The 14,089-nt window shown below is 38.5% G+C and overlaps 1 protein-coding gene across 7 annotated transcripts in view; it reads right to left on the reverse strand.

The window, feature by feature from the left end:
- The window catches only part of thsd7ba (thrombospondin, type I, domain containing 7Ba), a 198,856-nt gene that overhangs the window by 113,135 nt on the left and 71,632 nt on the right, over nucleotides 1-14,089 (reverse strand). The window contains exon 2 of one of the 7 annotated variants that reach the window (XM_061792761.1): nucleotides 10,103-10,149. The exons of the other annotated variants lie outside the window; for them this stretch is intronic. The gene's annotated coding sequence lies outside the window, so the exon portion shown is untranslated. The remainder of the gene's footprint in view (nucleotides 1-10,102; nucleotides 10,150-14,089) is intronic. 7 annotated transcript variants of the gene reach the window in all.

A 14,089-nucleotide genomic window follows, 5' to 3' on the forward strand; every position in this document is an offset into this window, starting at 1 on the left:
GGTTGCGGGTGAGCTGAAGCCTATCCCAGCTGCCAAAACATGCAACCAAAGCTGTCTTTGGAAGATGAAGAAGATGCAAAGTCCACATAGGAAGGCCCAGGGTGAGAGTCTCCTCTTGACTGTGAGGTAGAGAAGCTAACCACTACTGCGCCGTGATGCCGGGAAATGCTCAATTTCACAAATATTTATAAATTGGATATATGTATTCATTTACGTTTGTTATACTAGATATAACCATTTATCTCAAACTCTTTGGTATGGTAACTGGTGTGAAGATACAGTATGTTACTGTGTCTTCTTTCTTTCTATCTTTTCGACATAATTATATATGGTAAAATGGAGAAAGATTCATCTGGCTGCAAAAAAAAAAGAACCAGCTTATTGTTAGCAAATGTATTAGTTTTAAGCATAATCAACTTTAACGCACGTGTAATGTGGGGGGAATTTTATTTCATTTTTTTAAAGCAATCGAGGACGCCAGTCATGTTTCTTAAGTTTAGACTAGAACACTTTAAGGACATTCATCACGAGTTCCAAGTGCGATGTTTTCCTATCAGTCTGGAATGAAGCACTAGTCCACGTGTAGAGCCACTCTCACATTGTATTTGTACGTCACAGCCTAGAAGTGTATTTTCCTTTTTGGAGTCATCGTCTGGGTCTTGGAATGGATATAAGAATGCATAAAGGGTGTATGCATGTCAACAATATTCTGTCACAGATCATAATGTTTCATTAACCAGTTGTTGCTCTATTCGATGATTATTGCCTCAATCGGGGGAATGTCAGAATATAAGCATGGAAATGTAACCATTGTACTAACTAAAGTGAAAACGGTAGCTCTCGTTTCACTAATCGCAATACAAAAATCAATAAAATATGTTCCACCTTATAAGTAATGCAGTTTTTGGATTCTATGTCACAGTTGTGCCATATGGACTCTTATGCAGACAGGCAAGAAGAGAATTAACAGGAAAAGCAAAGAAAGTAGCACAGACCAGGAGTCAAGAGTATACAGTTTGGTGATCCCACAAACACTGACCCAAAACAAGGGAACTAAATAGAGTGAGAGTAATTGCAGTGCTAAGACACAGCTGGATGAGTGCTCGGGCAGGCAATTATTACAAGTCTGGCCAGAAAAGAGTAACAACGAATCAGTAGCTATTCAACATCCAAATGAAATCCATATCTAAAATGAACAATCGAGAACTTGAACTTTATTTGAAATGACAATATTTAAAGATATGCTTTGCCAATCGTTCCTCGTCCTATCTTCTCTCATATTCGTGAGTCATCCACAAAACCGTGTCAAAGAATACCTCATAAAATCCAATATTCAGAGGGGTTAGAATATTAGTAGGTTCAATATTGATTGATAGCACATTGAGAGAAGCCTGTATTGTCAAATAAGATTAAACTGGATCTTGATCATAATCATGGAGCAGATCTTGCTCTTTATTTTGTCTTAAAATTGTTGTTTTTTTGTTGTTGGTTTTTTTTTATACCTTGAATGAATAGCATGGAACCAGGAAGTCTGAGCTTTTCTGCTTAGGTTGCTGCCTCTTGAAGAGCTCTGGTCAATGGTTTACATGCAACGTGATCTACACTTACACTTTTATTAAAGCAACAACTTGATAGAAACAAGTAACAAGTTGTTTAAAACATCTCTGTCACAGACCAGATCTGGTAGGAAGCCGCCATGTTTTTAGGTGCGCAAACGATGACGTCACCGCGCACTTACGTCAAGACAGAGCATGCGCAAACAGACCGCAGTCAGACACCATTCCAGTTCACGGTTTACATGATGAAAATTGACTCCTGTTTGGAAAATTCCACCTCTGTGAATCCAAATTACACTCTATTTAGATTTGGCTTGTTTATTCCGACTGAGGTATTTATATGGAGCATTTTTCTCATCAGAATACCAGGCTCCATGGAAACCTGGCTATTGTTGCTTAACAAATTTATGTTTACACCTGACAATTGGAAATCATTTGCAATTGTGTGTGGAAAAGAAATTAATAAGGCAGCCAGAGAGAAATTAAAAAAAATTTAAATCTGAGTGTGCCAGAGTTGTTTTAATAATTTGATCCAACACAGATTGAAAACTGGCAAATGTGTTGATTTTTGCTTCAATAGAGTCCAATAGCTTAACTAAAATATACTGCATAAGACATTCTACATAACTAAGCCACATTATTTTTATTTATTATATTTTATTTTATATTTATTATTTATTTTAATTTTTATTTACATTAAACTTTCAACTGCATCTTCTACAAAAGACACCTTTTCTCTGTACTGTTTCATTGCACACACACAGACACCCCATCACCCCCACACCACCCCACCCCCTTCCCAGAGCAGGCAAGAGGATTTGTACATCATTTGTATGAGATTTCTGCCATCAGTTTGGTGCAGACATGAATACTGTCTTTTTATCCCAAGGACAAACAGAAAAGACATTTCAGACAGATGATTAAACAGAAATGTTTCTTGTCTAATCTATTTATATCCAATGTACTGTAATTGCCTTTAAACACAAAGAGGCGCACCGTATGACTGTAGTTTCTGTAGTTAAGAAGTTTCATTTTCAATAATATTATATATATATTAATATTTAATCACTGCCGGTCTACATAAAAAGTCTTACTTAAAGACCAAGAAAAAAAAAACAGCATATATTCTTCTGGGCAGTTATCAAGGTTTAATTTGTTTGTCAAAGCCAGTTAAAGGTCAGCGGCAAAAAAAAAAAAATAATAATTTCAGCATGTCAGTGTTGCACCTGAAAATCTACATCTCTCATTTAACTTCGACCAGCACACCAGTCACACCATAAATCTTTCACTGATGTGTTTATAGTGCAGCTCCAGCAACATTTCAAGAGCGCAACTCCTCATGGTATGCTTTGGCAGTGAGACAAAATGAATCCACAAGAGAAATAATGTGGGCAAAAAACAGGTACCGGCCTGAATAATGATTTTGTTCAGCAATGACCCGACCGTATGTGAGATGTCTAGTCTCAGTCGTCTTGAGTGTCTGCGCACTAATCTTTTGCTATAACTTTCCATCATTGCCAACAAATAGAGTGAGTTGGAATTTTTAAAACTCCACTTATCATGCAGTGGAAGCTTTTTCACATCAGGAATAAGCAAATACCTAAATTTAACAAAATAATTCAAACTAGCCTAAATGGGCTTCCAAAGAAATCCAAATTACACAAAGTTAGCATTCCCAAAACCTTTACATTGGGGGCAGGTGTTTCCAGAAAATTAAATGTTAAATAAACCTCACTTTCAATTGATGTCCCTGAGACACAACTGCATAAACAAGGGTGCTGAATTTTATCTATTTAGTAGTGTCAATCAAAACTGAGTATGTTTCTTTACAGAGAGAATTTTCAATACTTTTCAATTGTTGTAAATCTCTTTAAATTGTAAAAGGGAACCTTCATGTTATGTTTTTCTCAAGTCAAGTGTTTTGGCTTAGAACTCACAATCCACAATTTAACGTGAATTGTCTGTCACTATGTGCCCTTTGTACGCCCTCGCGTATACCATGCCTCTTACCCAAAGTCGACTCGCTCCAGCTCACCTCTGACCTAACTAAACTAAATACATTTCAGATGCCCTACTTTTCATATGACTCGTTTTTTAACTTTCTTTTTTTGTCTTTGTCTAGATCTTGTCCTCGATGTCATACAAAAAAAAAAGTGTGACTCAGCCACTCATTTCCCGGGATCGATGCTCGTTCAACCGAAGCATTTCGTTCTGTATAAAGGGTTCAACAGACGGCAAAGTACAATGCAAGCTTTTATTAACAACTCAAGGCAATAACCCTTACCGGTCTGCATGCAGTAAAATAACAGTTTCACCACACTTTCTTAGGCTACATGGTGGCTTATTTAACAATCACACAGAATAAACAAGTACTGACAAGTACTGAAACACAGAAACTACTGTGAAACATAATACGCGTCAGTGAAATTAAATGCCTCATTACTCTGCAAATATTTATAGCAATAATGATCATATTTTTTATAATTAAATGTATATAATGTTCACTGTGCATCATTTTCTAAAAAGTGTTAATAAAAAATTGTACCATACTGGGATAGTTAAAATTAGAAGAAAACCATATCATGTTTAAATTTGTGGATGCTTTTAACATAGTTTTATTCAGACTGACAGAAATTAAATTGAACCAGAATGTGTATTAAAATGTTTCTGGTAAATATATGACCAGCTACAATGTTAAATCCCTTTCCTGCGATATTTGGTGGCCTGCTGAGAGCAAGTGGAAACAGCTGCTAGGTCCCATGGTGCTAATTCAATGAAACTCTTAGACAGGGGGCAAAGTGAGGAAAAAATGGATCCACAATCAAATGCACTTCTGCAAAAAGGGACAATGTACAGACTCTGTGTGCCTTAAAATCGAGGCATGAGAGCCATGAGCTGGGACATCATGGGGCTTTTCCAGCATGCCAGAGCTAGTTGTAAATATTACTGATCTTTGCCAAATGGGTGATTCAATTTCATGTGCAACTAAATCTAATTTGTGGCTCTTTTCTTGCTTAATTGAATGACTTTAGATCCTCATTTGAGTTTTATTTGCCCTTTTTAAAAATCATAAATCCACAAAAGCACAGCGCGAACATGCAAATACTGACAACTGTTCCTCCTTCCTTTTAGTCTTCCAAAACAAAATTGACAATATCTCTGACGACTTAACCACCACTGCTTTTGCTTGGCCCACCAGCCATCTGCACATTATCCTGCTAACCACTGTTTCAGTTCCCCCCCAATCAACAGAGCTCTCCATATAACTGACTGAAATGAAAACTTGCACCTTGGATCCATTGAAACCAATGGTGAAACTCCAAACAACTTCACACCCATCTATAGCCTACCATTATTTTTCTAAACTCCTACAACATGGTGTAACCTCACGACGAAGGACTACCTCTCTGCCAAAAACAATACATTACCATCAGAATTTAATTCAAACCACAGCACAGAAATATAACTCCTCAACAAACTTTCAATAACCTTAATTTCCTAATCATCCTGAATCTCTGTGCTGCCGATATCCAAAAATTCACCGGCACAGCCAAGGTTAAAAAAGATAGCTTGACAGACATCACTTCATCTCAGTCTATAACTACACCTCCCCCGCAATGTCTCAGTTCCCCAAGGTGTCCCGCAAGGTTTGGTTCTTGGCCCCCCCTCCTCTTCATTAAGCACATACCCTCCTTTGGTCAGATAATCCGTTGTCATGGTGTCAGCTTCCATTGCTCCACAGATGAAATCCTCTTCATTTCCACCGAAGCAATTTCCACTGCTGCTGACTCGACCTCATCTCAGAAACAAAATCCTGGCTTCAAACCAATTTCCTCCAACCTGACTGTGACCAATCAGAAATCATCATCATTGGCCAAAAGCAACCACAGCTTCACCCTCAACACTGATGGACCCACTTCCCCTCACAAAAGAAATGTATGGTAGGTCTAAAATTCGAACAGACCATCTCCTTCGACCAGCATGTCAAACACCTCACAAAGATAGCCTTTTTCCACCTCAAGAACATTGCCTGCTTCTGCCCATCTCTCTCCTCCTCAGCTGCAAAAACCCTCATCCACGCCTTCCTCCCCTCCCGTCTGGACTACTGCAACAGTCTCCTCTACGGGTTACCTTCAAAAACCATTAAAAAAAATATATATATATCCAATTCATCCAGAAGTCTGCCGCATACTTACTCACCCATACAGGGACCCATGAGCAACTGGCTCCCCATCCCTCAGAGAATCAATTTCAAAATCCTCCTCCTGACCTGAAAAGCCCTTCATAACCTGGCTCCAGCCAACCTGACTGAGCTCATCCATCCACACACACATGCCCCACATACACTCACTGATGCTAACCTACTGTCTCCTCTGATCAGGACCAAACACAAATCTTTCGAAGGACGGGGACTTCTCCATTGCTGCTCCCACCATTTGGAAGTCAGTCCCAAAATCTATCCCTGATTCTTCATCTCGCTGCACTTTCAAAAAAGCAATCGACTCATCTATTTAACACCACCTTCAAAGACTGACAGTTTCTTCTTCTATGCCTCCTTTAAAAAAATAAATAAAATCTCCCCCAACCTTTAAAGTGTCTTTGGGTGTCCTGAAAGCACTATATAAACATTATTTTGTATTATTGTTACCACACAAGACAGGCCAAAACTGACAGTCCAGAGAACCCAGAACCTACTTGTGGTGTGGTGCCCACCACTGAGCTGTCCAAGAGGACCATTAAAACAATGAAATGTCTCATTATTCTGCAAACTTGCAACAGTGATGATGATATTTTAGCTAATTAAACGGACATAACGTTTACTGAGCATCACCTTGTCAAATGTGTGCAACGTACTTCGGTGGTTAAGACTAGGAGAAAAAAAAAAAGGTAAAAGGTGTTTTAGGTTATAAATGTTTTTAATGGGTTTAGGTAATTGGATTTACAGAAATGAAATTAAACCTGAAGAGTACCATTTGTGGGAAATATATGATTGGCTCAAAGGTAAAATCCTCTGCTGCAATCATTACTTCTAGGTGGATTGTATTTAGATTCTGACAGGGACAGTGCATCAGCAGAGAGCTGTGTCTGACCTTCCCTGCTGTTGCGCGCATTACACTTCAATTAACGACAACGGCCTGCTGAGAGCAGAAGGAGCAGCTGCTGGGTCCACATGGTGGTAATTCAATGAAAGTCTCAGACAGGGGGCAGAGTGAGGAAAATTTTGAACCACAACACACCTATGCACAAGGTGACACAACATACCGGTTCTATGTGGAGTGAGAGCCATGACCTGGACAGCATGGAGCTTTCACTGCATGCAAGAGCTAGTTGCAAATATCACTGATCTTTGCCAAATGGATAATCCAATTTCATGTGCAACGAAATTTAATCTGAGCCTATTTTCTCACGTAATATCTACACATATAAATTATTATAAAGACTCGTTTCAGTTTTATTTTTTCCCTTTTAAAATTGCAAATCTGCCACCTAAACATTTTACAGATTTTTGTTGCATGATTAAGATTCATGAGAGGGGCCAAATATGGAGATCACCTCTAGGTGTGATCAAGTGTACAACCACAATAATGATGACATTAACATAAAGTTAAATTCATATTAAATTCATAACTCTCGAGTCCCTGATGTTATAGTGGTTAAGTCACCTTATTCCAGTCACCAGAGGCTGAAGCAGATCTATTTTCACTTCTCAAACATATACGGACGGATGTGTAGGCATAAGAAAGAAGCTAGACTTAGGAACATATTTGATTGACAGTTGCGCAGGGGAGTTTTTAGCGCATTCAGTAGACACGCCCACAGCATTTGAGAGCTGAGAGAAGGGCTTGATTTTTTTACAATTTTAAAGCGTCATGTTATATACTTGTCAATTTTTTTCATAATTTCAATTTGGCAGGTTTTTTTTAACAACACTCTTCTCTGTGTTTCAAATTCATATGATACTTCCACTATTACTTCCACTATACAGAGACTAACATACAATTTCGTCGAAGTAGTTGGCAAGAATATATTACTTAAGTCACTGCTTACAAGTGATTTCAGTTCCTTTACTGTGTACCATACGAAGGAGAGAATAATAGCCTTGTGTATTTTAGGCGAAACAACAAATTGCCTCCCAATCCCCCAGAAGTGCAAAACTGACAGGCAACTATAGGAGGCTCGTCTCCAAATACAGCAGGTCTCTATTCGATATTTGTGCAATTTTAAGACGAGCACAAAATGAAAGCTGAAAGCTGATAATTAAAAGCAAGGATGTCTTTTCCACACAATAGACACCCATCTGTCACAGAATGCTTTCTTCACCATCCATGCTGTGAAAAAAAGTCACCTTGAAACTCTGAGGATGTGATGCAAAACCCAATCCTGACAACATCATTAACATGAAAAATGTGCAACGATACGTTTGTGCCGGCAAGATTAAAGCCCCTAACAATGTCCAGACCTTATCTGTAAACTTTACTAGGAGTGTAATTACACAGGCACCAGCCAGCTTGCAACAGCACTGTTGGCTTGAATGGATCTCACCTTGACTTGACCTACTTGACCCGGGGGACTGAAACAACCGTATACAAAAAGAAAAGAAACAATGCATTGGTTAATCAACTGATAAAGACTTCAGGTAAAAATGTCCTGACCCTATTACACTTAGAAATAACTCCTTTTTATTGTTCCCGGCAGCAAAGAATGTAGCTTCCTCTAGGACATGTTGATAATTTTTACGTTGCAAATTCTTTTAAAAAACTCTGCAGAACTTGTTTAAAAGGGCAGGCAACAGAATATGGGCACATTAGATTCGATTAGAAGGAGAGTGTCACATGAACTAAATGTAAGACTCCATTACATTTTTGGTGATGATCAGTAACAAGTTGTTACTGTTTGCTTCCATTGGAACTCAGTGAGGCAGAATTGGCAAACACACCACACTTGTTTCACCACAGCTCCAAATGCGCATTACAGGAGATGGATCGTATTTTGTGTAATGTGTAATAATTGGACTGGACAGTGCAACATTTCTACAGTACAGTACAGTTACTCAACTGCACGTCTCAGGTAAAGTAAACATTGTTAGCTAATTCAGTATAGCCTATCACAGTGAGTTAGAACGAATTGTAATCTGGTATAGACAGAGGTAGGATGGAAACAGTCGCTGGTGCTCTTTCAATCGCTTTATTAAACAAATGGTTAAAAAAAATATATACAGTAATCTCTCAGCACACCTGCCAGTGGCCTCAATCAACCGAGTAGACCTGCGTTTAAAAGGCAAACACACATTCAGTCTTCGTTACTATGGTGAAGAATGTGTAGACGATGACCACAAGTGGACCAAAAAAAATACCTGCACATCACCTGCATATACTGTATTGTTTGTTGGTGATGAAGAGTAAGAGCGATGAAGAGTATAAGTCAATAATACTATAAATACTTGGTCTCTACTTCATGGATTTCGTCTGGGGGCCGTCTGGAACATAACCCCAGCAATAAACGAGAAATTGTTCCACCATACAATAAATACACCATTTCACTTTTCATGAGATTTTGGCGTGGCTAAAATGGCGCACTTGGGAGTCCAACAGGAGTCACCCCTCCCCCAGTATAAGTACTTAAATGCCTTCATTCGTATCAGCGGTTATCCCCTGCAATTGCAGTTAGCTAGCTAGCGAGGCCGCCGGCGTGTCGGCTTTAGAGCGCCTCGTTGTCCGTTGTGAGTGTGCGCACATCACAGAGAGAAGGGGAAAGAGCAAGGAGGAAAACAAGTCTGATGTAAATGCCAGCATGTGGACAGGAGCGTCGCGCTGGCGTGGCTTCTTTAGAACGCCTCGTTGTCGTGGCGTGGAAAAGCCCTGCCATGACCCAATGGGATATATTCCAGCCACCGGAGGCTTTAAGCAGATATACTTTTATATACCTGGCAATTTTTTTAATCATTAAGATTTGTCAGTGTTGTTAGCAACACTTTTCTCTGTGGTGTGTCAAATTGAGAAGACATTTATTTTTACTTTGCAGGGCCTTTCTACTATTTTCTGAAAGGCCCTTACACTTACTTGTTACCTAATTTTTGGGGCAGGCATTTGATATGATTTGTTTGTGTCTTTGTCTCTGAGTTTTTTATTTATTTATTTTTTTTACTTGTGCATCGTGACATAATCAAAGCTGCCATTCACATGCAGTAAACAGAGGGGATGCCCGTTCAAAACTACCAAATTTACAAAAATAAAAAGTCCTTCCTTTCTTCTCAACTGCAGGGAGAGGAGAACAGCTTGAATTTGATCAAACTGGTGCACAAATGTATCTAAAACTTGGCAACTGGTGTTAGAAAAATCTTATATTTTTTAATGCATGCCAGAAGGAAAAGAAGACATTTACCGGTACATTCTTGAGGAGCCATGCATATGTTTGAGTAACAAAAAGGTGTGTCTTGTGTGCTAATGTTATCACCAAATATAATGAGTATAAGCAACTCTTAATTACGTAGAAACCTGTCACTTTAATTTGTCTGTAAATCAGATTATAATGGAGTTGATTAGTACCTGAAGAAAAGCCAACTGTGTCATTGTGAATCATTTGAGCCCACATTCTGAAAACACAAAGCAGAGGATGAGCTTGTATTTGTTTGTACAACTGACTTGAAACCATACAGGTGACTGAGCTCTTGAGGATTTTCTAACATCTGACTCATGTAAATGTCAACAATCAAAATAATTGGGTTCTGAAACACATTCACAATTGTAACATTTAAATAAGCACATTTGAATGTGTAAACAGAGGCTCAGAGTACCAACTGCTAAACAAGGACTGCGTTCTGAATGATGCAGACATCAAACGATGTGCATGCTGCCACTGGGTTCCAATGACGTATTAAGTCTGCAAGGGTCATGTCCGTGTGAAACCAATCATCAATCCAATCCTTAGTACTAGCATGTTATGGGAATCTTTATCGGAGGTTGTAATTTTAGGAACCAATTATTGGATCCCTGTGAGCTTTGCTTGCCCCCCTGTGTTACTCACCACCTGTGTGGGTTACTTTTGACATCAGCACCCCAATGGCCTCTGTGAAGTTACCTGGGCAACTTTACCAAACTTTCCATTCCACATATGTGGCAACATCTACAGAATAAAAATTAATTCATACTAAATATAAACTGCATAATTTACAACCAGCATTTTATAATGTCACGTCATAAACCCATTCAGACAATGATAGATGCTGTTGCCATGGAGCTTTTGCCAAGGAAATTAACGTCTCCTTCACATACAGATGATGCCGCGTCAGGATCAACCTGAGCATCAATCTACCACCTCCACAAAGCCGCCCTATGATGCTATTAAAAAGAGTCAATCAACGAGGACACCACTAAAGTCTTAGGTGTCAAATTCATAGTCCGCTACTGAACCGTTATTACGAGAGAGCACAATACAGTGGTGCCTTGAAATACGAGATTAATTTGTTCACTCACTGCACTCATAACTCAAAACATGCGTACCTCAAGTAATTTTCCCTCTTTGAAATGAATGGAAATGCCACTAATCTGTTCCAGCCCCCCCTAAACACCCAACAAATAAATGCTGCAATGCATTTTTTTAATAAGGAAAATAGCAGTCTGTAATATTGGACTTCAATTTATTTAAAGTCTGTCTGATATGTGCAATTTGACAACTGGGGGGAGCTATATAATGCAGTCATGAAGGCTTTTTACAACAACAGCCTGCCTGAGTTGCTACATCATTTGTCTTCAAATATTAGTGGCTTCAAGTGTTATAACACTGTCCAATAGATTTTTATTTCTATTTAACCTTTATTCTTCTATTAGATGCCAGAAAGTACATACAGTAATTAATGTTTCCACTTTTTGTGACATTATTGTTTGTTGGTGTGCTGTGAGATTTTTCAATTGTAAAATATTTGCCTGGGCTCCATAAAGGCTGGAAATCACCGCGATAGATCGATGCACAATTAGCATAGTCAAGTAGATTATCAATTGAACACAGTCCAAGCAACCCAGACAAAAAACAAACATACTTGCAACCTTCACAGCAATAAGAAAATAGCAGCTTGTGAATTCAATAGCTGCTGCTGCATGGCTTTTAAATGGAATTAAAATGATGTACTGGAAACAGAAATGTAACCTTTGAAAGTGATCTACCAATAAAAAACGCTTGTGTTCTAATAATTTGTGGCTGATCGTAGTCAATAACAAACGAACCCTTTAACATGTTGTAATATGAGTTTAGAGAGTGATCATGTCCATTCAGCAGACTGGCAAACGAGCCAATATTATCTGTCAGCTTGTGGATAGTAATTGATATTCATTTCAGGTATTATGAAGCTCTATAACTCAGTCCACTACATTCAGTAACTATGTTCCTGTAAATGAGAAGCAAATAATAAATGAGTCAAGTCTATAGCTTGTTCATCACATTAAATGCCAGTGGTCTCCATTGCCAATTATAGTGAACCTGAACCACAATCAATAGACTCGCTAATCTAAATTCACATACCATCTGTAGCTTCTACACGCCTGTCTGAATGTTCCCTGGCTCTGGTAAGACAGTGATTAAAATCAGCCAATACTCGAAGACAGCAACACAAAAAAATAATGATTTCCTGCTACATTTTGTCCACCTCTCACTGCAATTTAAAGATAAGCGCTTGAAAGAGCTGTAACCAAATAATGCACTTTTCTTGATTTAAAAAAAAAAGATAAATGTGCTTTAAAAATGACAAGTTGAACAATGTGAAGGCTTGATCTATAATAAATGTAGAGTGGATACTCTCACATATTCCAATGCATCAAATTCGGAGGATATATTGCTTTCTGAAAATTGTAAGTTAGCACATCAAACAATGTTGAACATTTCACATTACATCTAATGTTGTAACCTAGCAACACCCCAGAGCCACAATCAAGTCAATTAGAGAGAAATTAGTAGCTCCTTTTGATCACAATAGTGATCAAAAGACTCAATAGATTTGAGTCTTTTGAAGTAGTGTAATTCAATGCAGATTGACATTAAGCAGTCTGGACTAGTACACGCGTTGTAGGTGAAGAATAAACATATGGGGGGGGGAGGGAAATCATTGGTACATTCCCTGAGGAGAGCTACTTGGAATTCCATCAATCCATTTTCTAAAGCACTTGTCCTCATTAGGGTTGCGGTTGAACTGGAGACTATCCCAGCTGACTTCGAATAAGAGGCGGGGTACACCCTGGACAGGTCAATCACAGTTCACATATAGACAAGCAACAATTCACCGTATTATTAATTACAAACCCCCATTCCAGTAAAGTTGGGACATTGTGGAAAAGGTAAATGAAAGCAGAATACAATGATTTGCAAATCCTTTTAAACCTCTAATCAATTGACTACATTACAAAGACAACATATTGAATGTTCAAACTAATGAACCTTAATATTTCTTTTTTTTTTTTTAATATTCTCTCAATTTGATACCTGCAACACATTCCAAAAACGCTGGGACAGGGGCAACAAAAGACTGGGAAAGTTGAGGAATGCTAAAAACACACCTGTTCGCTTAATTGGAAACAGGTGAGTGTCATGATGTATTCTGTTTTTAATTTACATTTTACACAACAACCCAACTTCGTTGGAATCGGGTTTTGTGCTAAAAAGCGTGTTTTGGGGAAAAGGAGGAAACTGGAGAACCATGCAAGTACAGGAGAGAACATGCAAACGCCACACAGAGTTGTTGCGAGGGGGATTCACACCCAGATCTCCTGACTAACTGGCCCCAGTGGGAATTGTTTTTCCAATATAATACAGTACCATAGTGGCCAGAGAGCCCTTTGCGAAAACATAGGCGTTAGTGAACCTGATTGTAATATGATCACTGTGAAAATGGAATCCATTAGATGGTAATAGTCATGTGCGGAATAATCCGATTTCTTCACAATTTTTTGTTAGTTTTAGGTGTCAACATCCTTTTGTAAAGTTAATCCCGGACATGAAATAAGCAGAACCAACCATAAACATTTTTCAGCAAGTCAAGCTCATATCATTAATTGGTAAGACTGACAGGTCACTTTTTACTATGTATGATAATGGTGATGTCTTTTTGGGTATATATTGTATATAAACTGTATTACAGAATATAAAGTATTATTACATACTGCAATCAAGTTGAAATAAAACAATTACAGATACATAATTTGCCTTTGTATTGCGTGTTACTTTTCTGAAGCTTTTTTATTTATAGTATTTTGGCAGTCTGTAATATAACAGGGGTGACATGGAGAACCAGCAAACGCTATGATCTGGCACTTGGCAATGTGTTAGTAGGGCGTGGCTTTGAGCCAGGAAAATACTCAGCGACAACACGAGCAACCAACCAGTTCCAGCCATTATCCAATTGTCTGAAAGCACACAGTCTGTCCTAATTGGATGGAAACAAGCTGAGAAACTGTATGTAATAGTGCTGGAAATGAGAATAGAGAAAGAAGTCACCTATGGCTCCAGGCTGGAGTGTAATGAAATAATTAACTGCCATGGGATCCTCT

Source organism: Phyllopteryx taeniolatus, chromosome 12, assembly GCF_024500385.1.
Source record: "Phyllopteryx taeniolatus isolate TA_2022b chromosome 12, UOR_Ptae_1.2, whole genome shotgun sequence".
Lineage (NCBI taxonomy): Eukaryota > Metazoa > Chordata > Actinopteri > Syngnathiformes > Syngnathidae > Phyllopteryx > Phyllopteryx taeniolatus.